Source organism: Euprymna scolopes, chromosome 26 (assembly GCF_053919585.1).
Source record: "Euprymna scolopes isolate OS-2025 chromosome 26, ASM5391958v1, whole genome shotgun sequence".
NCBI classification, from domain to species: Eukaryota; Metazoa; Mollusca; class Cephalopoda; order Sepiida; family Sepiolidae; genus Euprymna; species Euprymna scolopes.
Genome location: NC_136507.1, coordinates 106,634,984 through 106,648,206, shown reverse-complemented (window position 1 = coordinate 106,648,206; position 13,223 = coordinate 106,634,984).

Genomic DNA, 13,223 nt, shown 5'->3' with positions numbered 1-13,223 from the left:
ATTATTACTATATATTGGGTCCAATATAATCTATTATATAAATCTCACCTCTCTGTTTAAATGTATGTATGTATGTATGCCTCAAACTTTCGACAAAGGCGACGGATTTTCATGAGATCTGTATCGTTTTGAAGCTATACCCTTCGGATGACAAATATCGAAAAATTGGCTAAAAGCGTAATTCCTTCACCCTTAACTGGGCACATTTTTACAAGGAGGGGTCGCTTTTTTCGCCGATATTTTTGAAAGTCATCCCCTCTTTTCGATTGACTAGCATTAATTAAAACCTTCACCACTTCGGTTTGGCGATGGACGCAACGGCAAAGACGTCACGGTTTTTTTTGGGGGGGAGGGGGTTGCGTTCTTTTCCTCCTTCGCGGTACGGGTTCGTGCCAGCCTGTCTACTACCTCTCTTTTTTCTTTTCTCAATACACACCTCCAAACACTCGAGCAACGCTGGGCACCCAGGCCAGTATAATAATAAATACTAAATCGTATCAATCAAAATATAATGTTTAAGCGTATTTTACGACCGGGCAATGTCGGGCAGCTTGCTAGTTTATACATATGAAAAGCACTTTGTGTATTTCAGTTCGTTTCCCATGTACTCTGAAACGACTCAGTTGATTTTTTTGGAAATTTCACACAAATGCACGTGATGCGTCTGGGAGCGTCCATTGATAGGTTTTGCCGAAAATTTAACAATTGAAAATATCCGATAAAGAACAATTTTGACCAAAGCCTTACATCACAAATGCATTTGAGAGTTTCATCACCACAAATGTTTTATCATCACAAATGTTTTATCACCACAAATGTTTTATCATCACAAATGTTTTATCATCACAAATGTTTTATCACCACAAATGTTTTATCATCACAAATGTTTTACCATCAGAAATTTTTTATCACCACAAATGTTTTATCATCACAAATGTTTTATCACCACAAATGTTTTATCATCACAAATGTTTTATCATCACAAATGTTTTATCATCACAAATGTTTTATCACCACAAATGTTTTATTATCACAAATGTTTTATCATCACAAATGTTTTATCATCACAAATGTTTTATCACCACAAATGTTTTATCATCACAAATGTTTTATCATCACAAATGTTTTATCGTCACAAATGTTTTATCATCACAACTGTTTCTATTTCTGGCAAAACAGAACTATCATACTTGCTTTTTGCATTTTTAAACTTGAAGCAATTATCTATATATAAATAAAAGAGTAGATGTATGTGTGTGTGTGTGTGTGTGTAAATATTTAACCGCTAAACTTTAAAACTACTGGTCACATGACACTGAAATTATTAAGAAATAGTAATCATACGTCAAAGATGGTTTATAACGAATAAAATCTTTGTTTCAATGAATATATAACGCGTAAAGAAGTCGGCAAATTGTAATGCAAGCTGTTAATTTCAACTTGCCGACATTTTTATTAGTTTGCGCATGCGTAAGCTAATCGTATCTAAGAGTTGTTTAATCTACATCATTTTACGTGTTTTTTTTATCGCTTTAAACTCGTGAGGATTGTTGTTGTTGTTGTTGTTGTTGTTGTTGTTGTTGTTGTTGTTGTTGTTGATGATGATGATGATGAGTTTTAAGAATGATGCGGTTAATAATGTCTTCAACCTTAAAGATCATGGAAAAATTCTACATAAGTTTCAAAGAGATAAAAATAATACGTAACGTGATCTAGGTTTTCGTGGAGTAATGGTTAACGCACTAGACCATAATACATATGGTTTGAGGTTTGAATCCTAGAAACAATCAAGCTACACTGACAAGAGGTAGGACCCCGAAACACGTATATTCGTAGATTACTATATATATATATATATATATATATATATATATATATATATATATATATATATATATATATATATATATATATATATATATATACAAGGTGATCAAAAAAAAAACAACAACAGCTAAATGGAGGCCATCTAGAACATATGCTGTAGAACGGAGAAAAAAAAAAAGGTCAAAGACCCTAGTGTTTTCATGTGATGTTTTGAATATAATAAACTAGTTATGACCAAAGTTTAATTTCATTCGGACAAGACACTAAGAAAAGAGGCCTAATTATAGTTAGAGTCCGTTTTTTTTTGGGGGGGGGGTCACCCTGTATATATGTACTGTGATATATATATATATATATATATATATATATATATATATATATATATATATATATATATATATATATATATATATATATATATATCACAGTAATCTACGAACACACACACGAACACACTGGATTAGGTCCTTGCAAATGCTGTTGCCCGGTTCAAGTATCGACTGGTGTTAATCGTGACAGCCTGCACTGATGATTCCCGAAAGGATGAAACACTAGTGTCTGTGGGTATTTAATAATTATTATAGTTAATAATTATGTCAGCCCCTTTAGGAAACTCCTGTCTTATCGTTGAGCACTTTCAGTTGAAATAAAAAGTCGGTCAATTTAGCTCTAATGCGCAGATCATCATATAATGATTAGATCACTCTGATAGACATTGTAAAACATTTAAAAGTAAATGTTTAAATTTTAAGAGTATTTCTCGCGGTTAACAGTGGCCGAATGGATTAGGTCATTGCTAATGAAGCCAGAGATGGCTTTTGTTGCCGTGTCCGAAAGGATGAAACACTCATGTCTGTAGGTATTCAATAATTATCATAGTATATATATATATATATATATATATATATATATATATATATATATATATACTAGCAAAAGTACCCGTCGTTTACTGGGTTCAAAAACAGCCTACAGAAAATGGACTCTGATTTATGAAAGTATGATAGGTTATGAAAAGGAAGGGTTGTAAAGAGATAGCTTCGAATTTGGGGGTATCAAAACCAAAGCAAAATATGATGAAAGTAAAAATAAAATAGATAAACTCCATAATTTATTATACTATACCTGTTTACACTGAAACACTTATCACAATATTCTGTGGATCTATATTAAAAAAGATTGTTAAACTTTGTGACATATTTCCATTCTATGAAGGTCAGGTGCGAACGAACACCCCATAATTTTATTATGCCATATTTCTTCAAACTGAAACATAATTATCAAAGTATACTTACGCAGATAGATATGAAAAGTCTTTATTAAAGTTTGTGCCTATTTCCATTCTATGGAGGCCAAGCGAGAACGCAGACCCCACAATTTTATTATAACATCCCCATTTAAGTTAATATATAATTATCAAAGTATTCTTATGTACATCTATATCAAAAACTCTTGTAAACGTTTTTTTTTAATTTTAAATTTTTTTATTTCCATACTTCGTGGACCAGGCGCGAACGCAGACCACACAATTTTAATGAACCACTGTTCTGCCAGATCAAACATACCCATTCCTGTGTCTCGATACATCTATCATTATATGTAATCAGTTTTTTAAAATAGTCAACCATATAGGAGCCTATTCCTGACCACACACACACACACACACACACACACACACACACACACACATATATATATATATATATATATATATATATATATATATATATATATATCCACGATTGTATGGCTCTGGTTTACTAGATATTAATCTAATTAAACTCCGTTGTTTATAAAATCTAATATATAAAAGGCTATATGTCTGCCTGTGTGTCTCCATATTTTCAAACTGTATCTCCTCCGAAACTAAAAGTCGCAGAGCACGCTAGCCCCCCACCCAATGATTAGATTTTTGCAGACCATTCTTTAGCTGGTTAAAATAATTTTTGAGGGGTCAAAAATGGGTCAAACTGAAAAAATCGTTATACATTTTGTACATTCGTCTTAATTAATTTTTAATTTTTAATCAATTTATATACGTGTAACGTTTTTAAAGTGGTAACGTCACCAGCTTTCAATGCTACAGCTTCGGTTTCGATTCAAGCTAATGGCACCCAAATACTTCTTTTATTTTACTTTTGAAATCACGATATATACGAAATCTGTACAAATTAAAACATCATATTTTACGCCCGTTCAAAGTCGCCCCCCCCCTCGATAGTAATCATTAAAGCTGTATTATTGTTTATTTTTCTTTATTTATACAAATTTTATTGGCTACATTCATGTTTCAGATATGAATTTTTCGAAATCCTGCGTCATCAGGCCACTAGTCTCAGTGGATTTCAAAATGAGAATGCGCATTTTTTTTTGTTTTTTTCGGAGGGAAAGTAAGAAGAAAAGGAGAGAATTATGCTGTTCCTATGCAGCTGAAACATGTATGCACATGTGTATTCATTAATGTCTATATAAATAAAATTATACACAATATATATAGTGTGTAATTTTATTTATATTTTATGCTGGGCGAAACGATAAAAGTGTCGCCCCAAAGAAAACAAAACTACAGATTTATTTTAAAACTTTTATTTAAAAAAAATCAATTCAGGTAACTTCATTGTGTAGTACGGCTGATATCTATTCAATGTAGCCGCCTTCAGCCTCAATCAACGCCTCGATAATGTTATATTTATGAGTCTTATAAAGAGAGGTTCTTAGAGAGTCTTAGAGAGAGTTTGTTGTTGTGTCTTAGAGAGAGAGAGAGAGAGAGAGAGAGAGAGAGAGAGAGAGAGAGATGTTGTAAAGAGAGATTGTTGTTGTATGATGAGATTCATATATATTAAAATGTTCATTCTTAGAATTGTAATGGAAGAAGCTCTTAGAGTGAGGAAACAGTGTTCAGACAGTCTTAGTGTAGATATGAGATGTCGAAACGTGTATGTAAGGACATTTTATAACACAGATATATAGACATATAATAACAATATTCACTTTACCTTTTGGTAGAATCACAACACAAAGACGACGTTTATAAAAACACATGATGGGTTTATTTCTTCTCACGACCGGCCGTGGTTTTCATCATCAAGAATTCAAAGCTTCACATATTAAGTTTCAAAAGTGACCGTCTCGCTTCTAGACGTTCGAATCCCAAACTGCAGACTATCGTCTGTCGTCCTCAGACTCTCTCTCCGTCTCTCCCCCTGCTTCTGTCTGCTTAACTCTCAAGTTTTTTTATCTATATCTAGAACTTCCTATTTTCCATGACGTCATACACATCTTAAAACATGTGTCTTCTTTCACGTGTTCTGGACATGCGTGTCCAAAACTTTTTTCTTTGTTTACAAAAGGAATTTTAACCTATATTCCCAATAACCTATTTTCCAATATGTTAAAAACATGTTTATTAAATTATCTTGTATAGTTGCATTCCTCAATTGAATTTTTCATAACAGACTTGTCAACGCACATTCTTTTCTTGAAACTATTTTATCTCTAAGCTAAACAATGGTTTGTTTTACATTCCATTTTCTAATTCTCTCTCGTAATCTATTTTTAAACCTAATTTACGATGTTCGAATTTCGTCTATTCTATTTCATTTTCATTTTAACTAAATCTCTATATTTTTATACTTACATGAAAAGGGGACAGCCCTTATCATATAACATCCCTCCCTTCCATATTTCACAAAAAAATGTATGCATTTTTAAATTTAGTACATTTTTTTTCTACATTTACACAACTACAAAGCTAAGAAAGATCAAACTAAAAATATCTCTTTCAGTCAGGCCTCCCCGGCCGACTTCACAATTATTATATTTTTATAAGATCAGAACCTTTCTGATCTTCTTGGCATTTATTTTTTGGGTGTAGGGTCTTTACCTATGATTCACATCAGCTACTTTCCAGCCACCCATATGCCGCAGACTAGAGGTTTCCACCTTCCTCGAAATGGACGACCCCCTTCGTCCCAAAAGTGTCCTGATCGTCCCTTTCCGCATGGTTAGTCTTATCAAGTATGGCTTTGTTTTTTTTATTCTATAACTATCTTATACGGGACATACCAAAGCTCATAACCAATCTTTGTGGTTGGCTTTAACTATCAAGATATACCTTTTTTTTTCTCTCATACGGATTCACTCGGATTTCCTTGCTTGGATTCTTGAAACTTCGACGAGGATTTAGAAATATCACCTCTAACTAACTAACACCTTTTGCGCCACAACACCTTAATTGCGCCTAAATTCTATCTAATTGCCCGATTTTTTTGTGATTTTTCTTTTCTCTCACCAGAGCTTCCAAGATCCAGCAGATATATCCCACATTCATGCGTCTCTAAAAAAATACAAGGTTATATCTTTCTTACGTAATCTACGGCATATTTTTGCCTGTCTCTTACTTCATTAAGCTACATGTGATTGCCTCGGGACTACCTATCATCGGTTTACTGGCCCCCTTAAGAATTTTCGTATTCTTTCCAACGCCTGTTTATTAATTAAGCCAAGTCTTACCACTTGCTTGGAGTCGTTACGTGCAGCCAGCTTATTTTAAGCACTTAATTAACCAGGTTCCCAAATTTTTCGAATAGGGGCATCTTGTGCTTATCAATCCCTACCAAGTCACTTTTCTTGGGAAAAAATTATAGGATCTCTAAAAAAAACAAAAAACAAAAACCAAATGCTAAAAGAAACCATCTTTCTTACGGCTTATCACATCTAAAAACTCTCCAAATACCCGTTTACGTAATTTTAATTCTTGTCCCCCTTCTAAAATTCTAACTGAATCTGTAAGCCAACCATACGTCTTAACTAGTTTTATTTTCTCCTAGACTGTTTAAATCTAATGTATATTTATTGATAACTTTGAATTCTTGCTGTGAAAATCAATAACATTTACATTAAGTATAAATTTACAATATTGTTTAAAACACATTTTCAAAAGAAAATACCTTAATACATTTAAACATTTTGCAACAAAACAAAAAAAAAATTCGTTACATTATACATTTCAAAAGTCCGTTGACACAAAACAAAAAATTGTCCCTTTTTCAAAGACCAGAACAATTAAAATACACTAAAAAGCCGAAAATTATTCACAATTTGATTTTCATTTCTGCATCCTTCTTTTTTTTTTGCTATAGTGTATTTTATTTTATTTATTTATTTATTTCTTCATTCTTCCTTTTAATACTCGATAATTTTAAATGTACTTTCGACTTTTGACACTAAATTTTATTTATTATGATTGACAGTTTCTCTAAACAATTCAGACATTAACACACATTTTTATGAATGACAACTGTCCTATTTTCTATTTGTTTTTATTTTATTTATGAATGAAATATTCGTGGGTAGTTTTTTTTTTTTAACTGACCGTATCTCTTTTATCATTCATTACGGCATATCGGCCTTTTTTTTTCTTTTTTAATATTTTCTTGTAAACTTTAGATTTCTGTGTGCGTGTGTGTTCAAATTTTATTTTTGTTCGCATTTCTGTGATCGTGTAATTTTTTTCCGTGGTATTATTTATTTATTTATTTATTTTTAATTATCTTGGACCCTTTTAAAACGTTGTGTTTTTTTTTCCGTGGTAACCGAAGTTTTTTTTTTTAAACCCATCCTTGCTGGGTGGTCTGGTCGCTTCCGGCTCCAAATTGTATTTATCGTATATACCCCAGGTTCTGTATTGCATCGTTGATGCAAATTGGTCGGCGGGCACCAAATCGTGTTTGTTACATAGGGGTTTCATTAGTATTATTGTTGTTATTATAAGTGCATGTTAGAGTCTTAGAGAGAGACGTTGTATTAAGAGAGATGTTGTAAAGAGAGATTGTTGTTGTATGATGAGATTCATATATATTAAAATGTTCATTCTTAGAATTGTAATGGAAGAAGCTCTTAGAGTGAGGAAACAGTGTTCAGACAGTCTTAGTGTAGATATGAGATGCCGAAACGTGTATGTAAGGACATTTTATAACACAGATATATAGACATATAATAACAATATTCACTTTACCTTTTGGTAGAATCACAACACAAAGACGACGTTTATAAAAACATATGATGGGTTTATTTCTTCTCACGACCGGCCGTGGTTTTCATCATCAAGAATTCAAAGCTTCACATATTAAGTTTCAAAAGTGACCGTCTCGCTTCTAGACGTTCGAATCCCAAACTGCAGACTATCGTCTGTCGTCCTCAGACTCTCTCTCCGTCTCCCCCACTGCTTCTGTCTGCTTAACTCTCAAGTTTTTTTTATCTATATCTAGAACTTCCTATTTTCCATGACGTCATACACATCTTAAAACATGTGTCTTCTTTCACGTGTTCTGGACATGGGTGTCCAAAACTTTTTCCTTTGTTTACAAAAGGAATTTTAACCTATATTCCCAATAACCTATTTTCCAATATGTTAAAAACATGTTTATTAAATTATCTTGTATAGTTGCATTCCTCAATTGAATTTTTCATAACAGACTTGTCAACGCACATTCTTTTCTTGAAACTATTTTATCTCTAAGCTAAACAATGGTTTGTTTTACATTCCATTTTCTAATTCTCTCTCGTAATCTATTTCTAAACCTAATTTACGATGTTCGAATTTCGTCTATTCTATTTCATTTTCATTTTAACTAAATATCTCTATTTTTATACTTACATGAAAAGGGGACAGCCCTTATCATGTAACAATAAGGTCTGGAACTGGAAGCATATCTTTTGCACAAGCGCCGGCGGGAGCTCGGCAAATAATGTGGGAGGTCATGTCCTTACATTTCACGACGACGACGACGATGATGATGATGATGATGATGATGATGATGATGATGATGATGATGATCGAAATGTCACTTGTGTTTAAATCTATTTAATTTCAAAAATAACAATTTTTGTCATTTTTTTCACTTAGACTCTCATTGGTGAAAATAGAAAACACACGCAGCTGGTTATAAAAATGTCGTTGTTTATTTCTGTAAATATAATTTTTCAATGACAGATTGACAAATCTAATGGCGGCGTGACGGGATTGTTGGGTGGTGTGGAGAAGACTGTGCTGCTAGGACCCCTCTCGTGTCGTTCTGTCAACTCTCTTATCGCCGTGTCGACTCTCTCCTCCTTTTATCTCTTTTTATTTGGTCTAGATGCTGACGACATTCCGATCTGCATTGTTTCACAAAAATGTGGTCTCTCGCTACCCATAGATTTTGCATCCTAAAATTTTACCTGTCTTTGACGTCATCTTCCGGGCCCTGTATAGACTTGTAACCGACATTTTTGTTTGCCATCACTTGACTCATGAAGATCTCGCACGTGATCTTTGGTCATGTTTTCTGGCCAAATTTATTGTTTAACCTCACCCCCGGGGATCTGTGATCTTCTCGATGGATGACCAAATGAAGTAGCCAAGCGGGTTCAGGTCGAGGAAAGAGGGGGCAGTAAGAGAAGGGTACACACACTCCTTCTTAAGCCAAGACTGGGTCTTTTTGGATTTGTGGGCCAGAGCGGAGTCCTGCTGCCACAACCAGGGTCTGCCAGCGACCACCTGATTGCACCATGGAATCACCACTTCAGTTCAGCACACTTTGGTGTTGACTTTCAAGCCGACTTCGAAGATGTGGTGGGTTGATGTTGTCCTCACTTGAAACTACACCAAAGACCATAACCGCCGGGCGGAAACTTTGTTTTCATCATCTAGGCACGTCCCTGTAATTCGTGACAATCCAGCAATGTATTTTTAGAGTGCTGGCAATGGTCCTGTTATTATGACTTGTAGAGAGCATGAGTTGTACAGCGGCGCATCTCCGATATTGCTCGTTAAACACTGTTTCAGACATGATAGAAGGTTCCTATCGTTCTTGGGATTTCTACACAATTGGCCAACTTGTTGGTCTGCAATTGGTTTTCATCAAACAAAAAAGGAATCATTTCTTTTCTAGGGCGACAATTGTATCGTTCCACCCTATCTATCTATCTATCTATCTATCTATCTATCTATATATATATATATATATATACACACACACATATATATATATATATATGTATATATGTATATATATATATATATATATATATATATATATATGCCGCTACGTAGCAAAACAACATGATCCATCAGGACAACGGAATGGAGATCTCGTGAACATAAGAGGACAAAGGGAAGGCCAAGAACGATATATATATATATATATATATATATATATATATATATATATATATATATATATATATATATATATATATATGTTCTTTTGTTTTGTTTTGGTTTGGATAAGTACATTTAAATATATATATATATATATATATATATATATATATATATATAGTTATAAAATAAGATCTTTGACTTACTTGCAGTTTCATCAAATACTTTTGTATGCAAAATCCGATCCCGCATTTTGCTAATTCCTACCCTCTGATGAGAAGGAAAGTATTTCTTCGAAACTCCGCGGATTAAGGACTATCCACTTATCAAGTGTTTCCTTTTCAGATTAAATATGTTTTTAACTCTTTTTCAAATTGGTTTTAACATGTTTTATTAACTGTTTGCTCTTATGCGTGTGTGTGTGTGTGTGTGTGTGCGTGTGTGTTTATATTAAAATTACATGCATTTTCAACTATACATCCCTTATAATACCGCCCGAATTGTTTTAAAAAATCTCAACGAAGTTGTTTCCGAACTGAGAGCATATATACTCATTAGTTTGATCCCGATAACTAAAAAAAACTTTGTTTTGGGCGTGTGGGTAAAAGAATGGCGCAAGGGAAGAAGTTAAATACGAACTGCTATATCCATCGTTAAATTCGTCGAGTGAATAAACGCACTCCGAATAGTCTAGGTTTCCAGACACCTGTATTTCTCTTGTTCCCCTTCTTGCTGTGCTTGAGGGCAAATCTCTTGCGTTATTGAAGTGTCTTGTTAGTTTTACCGCGAATATGACAAACCAACGACAGCATTGAATGCTGTATAATCCAAAGCAAGGCATGTACGTCATATCACATGATAAATTAAGCATAGGTTGAACGAAAAGGTCATGAAATTATGTTTTTTTTTATCAAGCTATAACACAAAATGGCTCATTTGTCTAAGACTTGAATCAGTTCAATGTTAGAATGATCGTTTACGCTGGCATATGATTATTTCGCTCCCATTGCCTTTTGAATAATATATATACATATACATATATATATCTTACAATTTAAGTCATCTCTCTTTGGCTTAAAATTTATTGGTATATGAAAATTTACTGAATTATACAAACCCAGCAAAATTCAGTATATTACAAACAAGTATATATATATATATATATATATATATATATATATATATATATATATATATATATATATTCTGTAAAATTAAGTCAGGTGAGGTTTAAAGTCAGATCCAAATAGCAATATGTTTGACAAATCTTTATTTCATTTGGGCGAGGCTATTTCACATTAATTTTCTCCATTATGTTAATAACACGAATATATTTTCTTTCGGATTATTTTTTCTGAAAATACTCATTACGCCAAGGTAGAAACAAAACCAGTTTCAATCAGAACAAAAGCAAACGATACCATAATATTCAAATTATCTTTTAAAATTATATATATATAGGCGCACAGATGAGCTGTGATGCAGTGAAACAGTACTGTATGTGGATAACTATATATATGTATTAATATATATATATATATATATATATATATATTTATTGTTATTATTATTATTATTAATATTACTATTATTAAAGAAATACTGAGAAATATCTGAAGAGAGCTAGATAAGGCTCGAAACGCGTTATGAAAATATTTAAAAATATCAAAAAATGATAAAAGCCAACAATTGGTGCTAGCTACACTCTTTTAAGAGTATATTGCATGTCACTAAGAAGGTTACTTTCAATTCAATATATATATATATATATATATATATATATATATATATATATATATATATATATATATAGACTATACACGCACATATATAGTGTATATATATATATACATACTAGCATGGATACCCAGCGTTACCAGGGTCGACATGAAGTTCGGTTTGGCTACACCTGCTATACTATGAATATTGAGCAGTTTTTCATTATTATATCTCAACTCCATCATTACCCCAACAAAAATTAAAAAAATAAAAGAACGAATGAAAGCACGAAAGTGTAATCCCCCCTCCCCGAAAAAAGAAGTACGTAACAATCTCTCCACTAGATATTTCGGCAGAAGGGATACGAAGAGAAGTTATTCTCCGGATATTGATCACCTTTTTATGACTATATTCCAGTTTAAGCGAATTTCTTTCATGCTCCCCCAGTCTAGAAAGATTTGTTATTATGGTTTGTTGCAACGAAAACAAACTGTAAATAATTCGATTTCAAAATTACCAAAATAGAATTTGTGTTAACCAAAATACACGTTTTTATGCTATAAAACTGATGAGTTATGACTTATTGTGTTATTAAAAGAAAAAAATAGCAGTTACGATGTCAAAAAAAAAAAAAATGTGAAGAAAAAAAAATGGTAAAAGAAAACGTTGTTTTTGTTTTCGTTTTAAATAAAGAATCGTAGTTGAATTGGATTGTTTGTTTATTTTTAAATAAAAATCCACTGAACCACAACGTTAATTGTGAAATGTCGGAAAATTCCAAAAATAATGCTTGAAAGTTTTTATTTTTATTAAAATTAAAAACTTTCAACCGAAAAAGAAAACAAAAATAAAAAGTACAAAGTTCGCGCCCAGGGGAAATAACTCAAACTGGTTTATAAAAAAAATGATGTCGGTAAAAATAAATTAAATTAAATATGTTATCAATATAAATCAAATTTAAATAATAAACTTAAATAAAACAGTTTAAACAATTCTCTCACTATAAACAATAACTATTTATTAAATTTGATTTTCCTTAATGTAATATGCAAATGATGTCACCTCTTTATCGTATATTTTGCAAGAATCATACTATATATAGGAATGAATGAAACATTAAAGTAATGGACGTTTTGTATCTATTAATTAAATTGTGAACAAAAAAACAAATAAACAAACAGGAATACGAATTTATATATATATATATATATATATATGTGTGTGTGTGTGTGTGTGTGTGTGTGTGTGTGTGTGTGTGTGTGATCTAATTTGCCCCACCCTCTCTTTCTCTCTCTCTCTTGGCGACCCCTCAACAGTGAGGATGGGAGTCATGTTCTGTGTTTTAGTGTGTGGGAGGTGGCCGACAAAGCTGATCCTGGCCTTGAACTGCCTTTCACAGTGCGGGTAGGTTGCTCCAGTTCTATTTGGAGGGTTAGCTTGCCAACGTTCTTCTCTCTTCCTCCTTTTCTTTCTCTTCACGTCGGTTGGTCTTGAAGGTGGCTGTGCTTTGGCAATGGTCTTCCTCAGGTTTGCC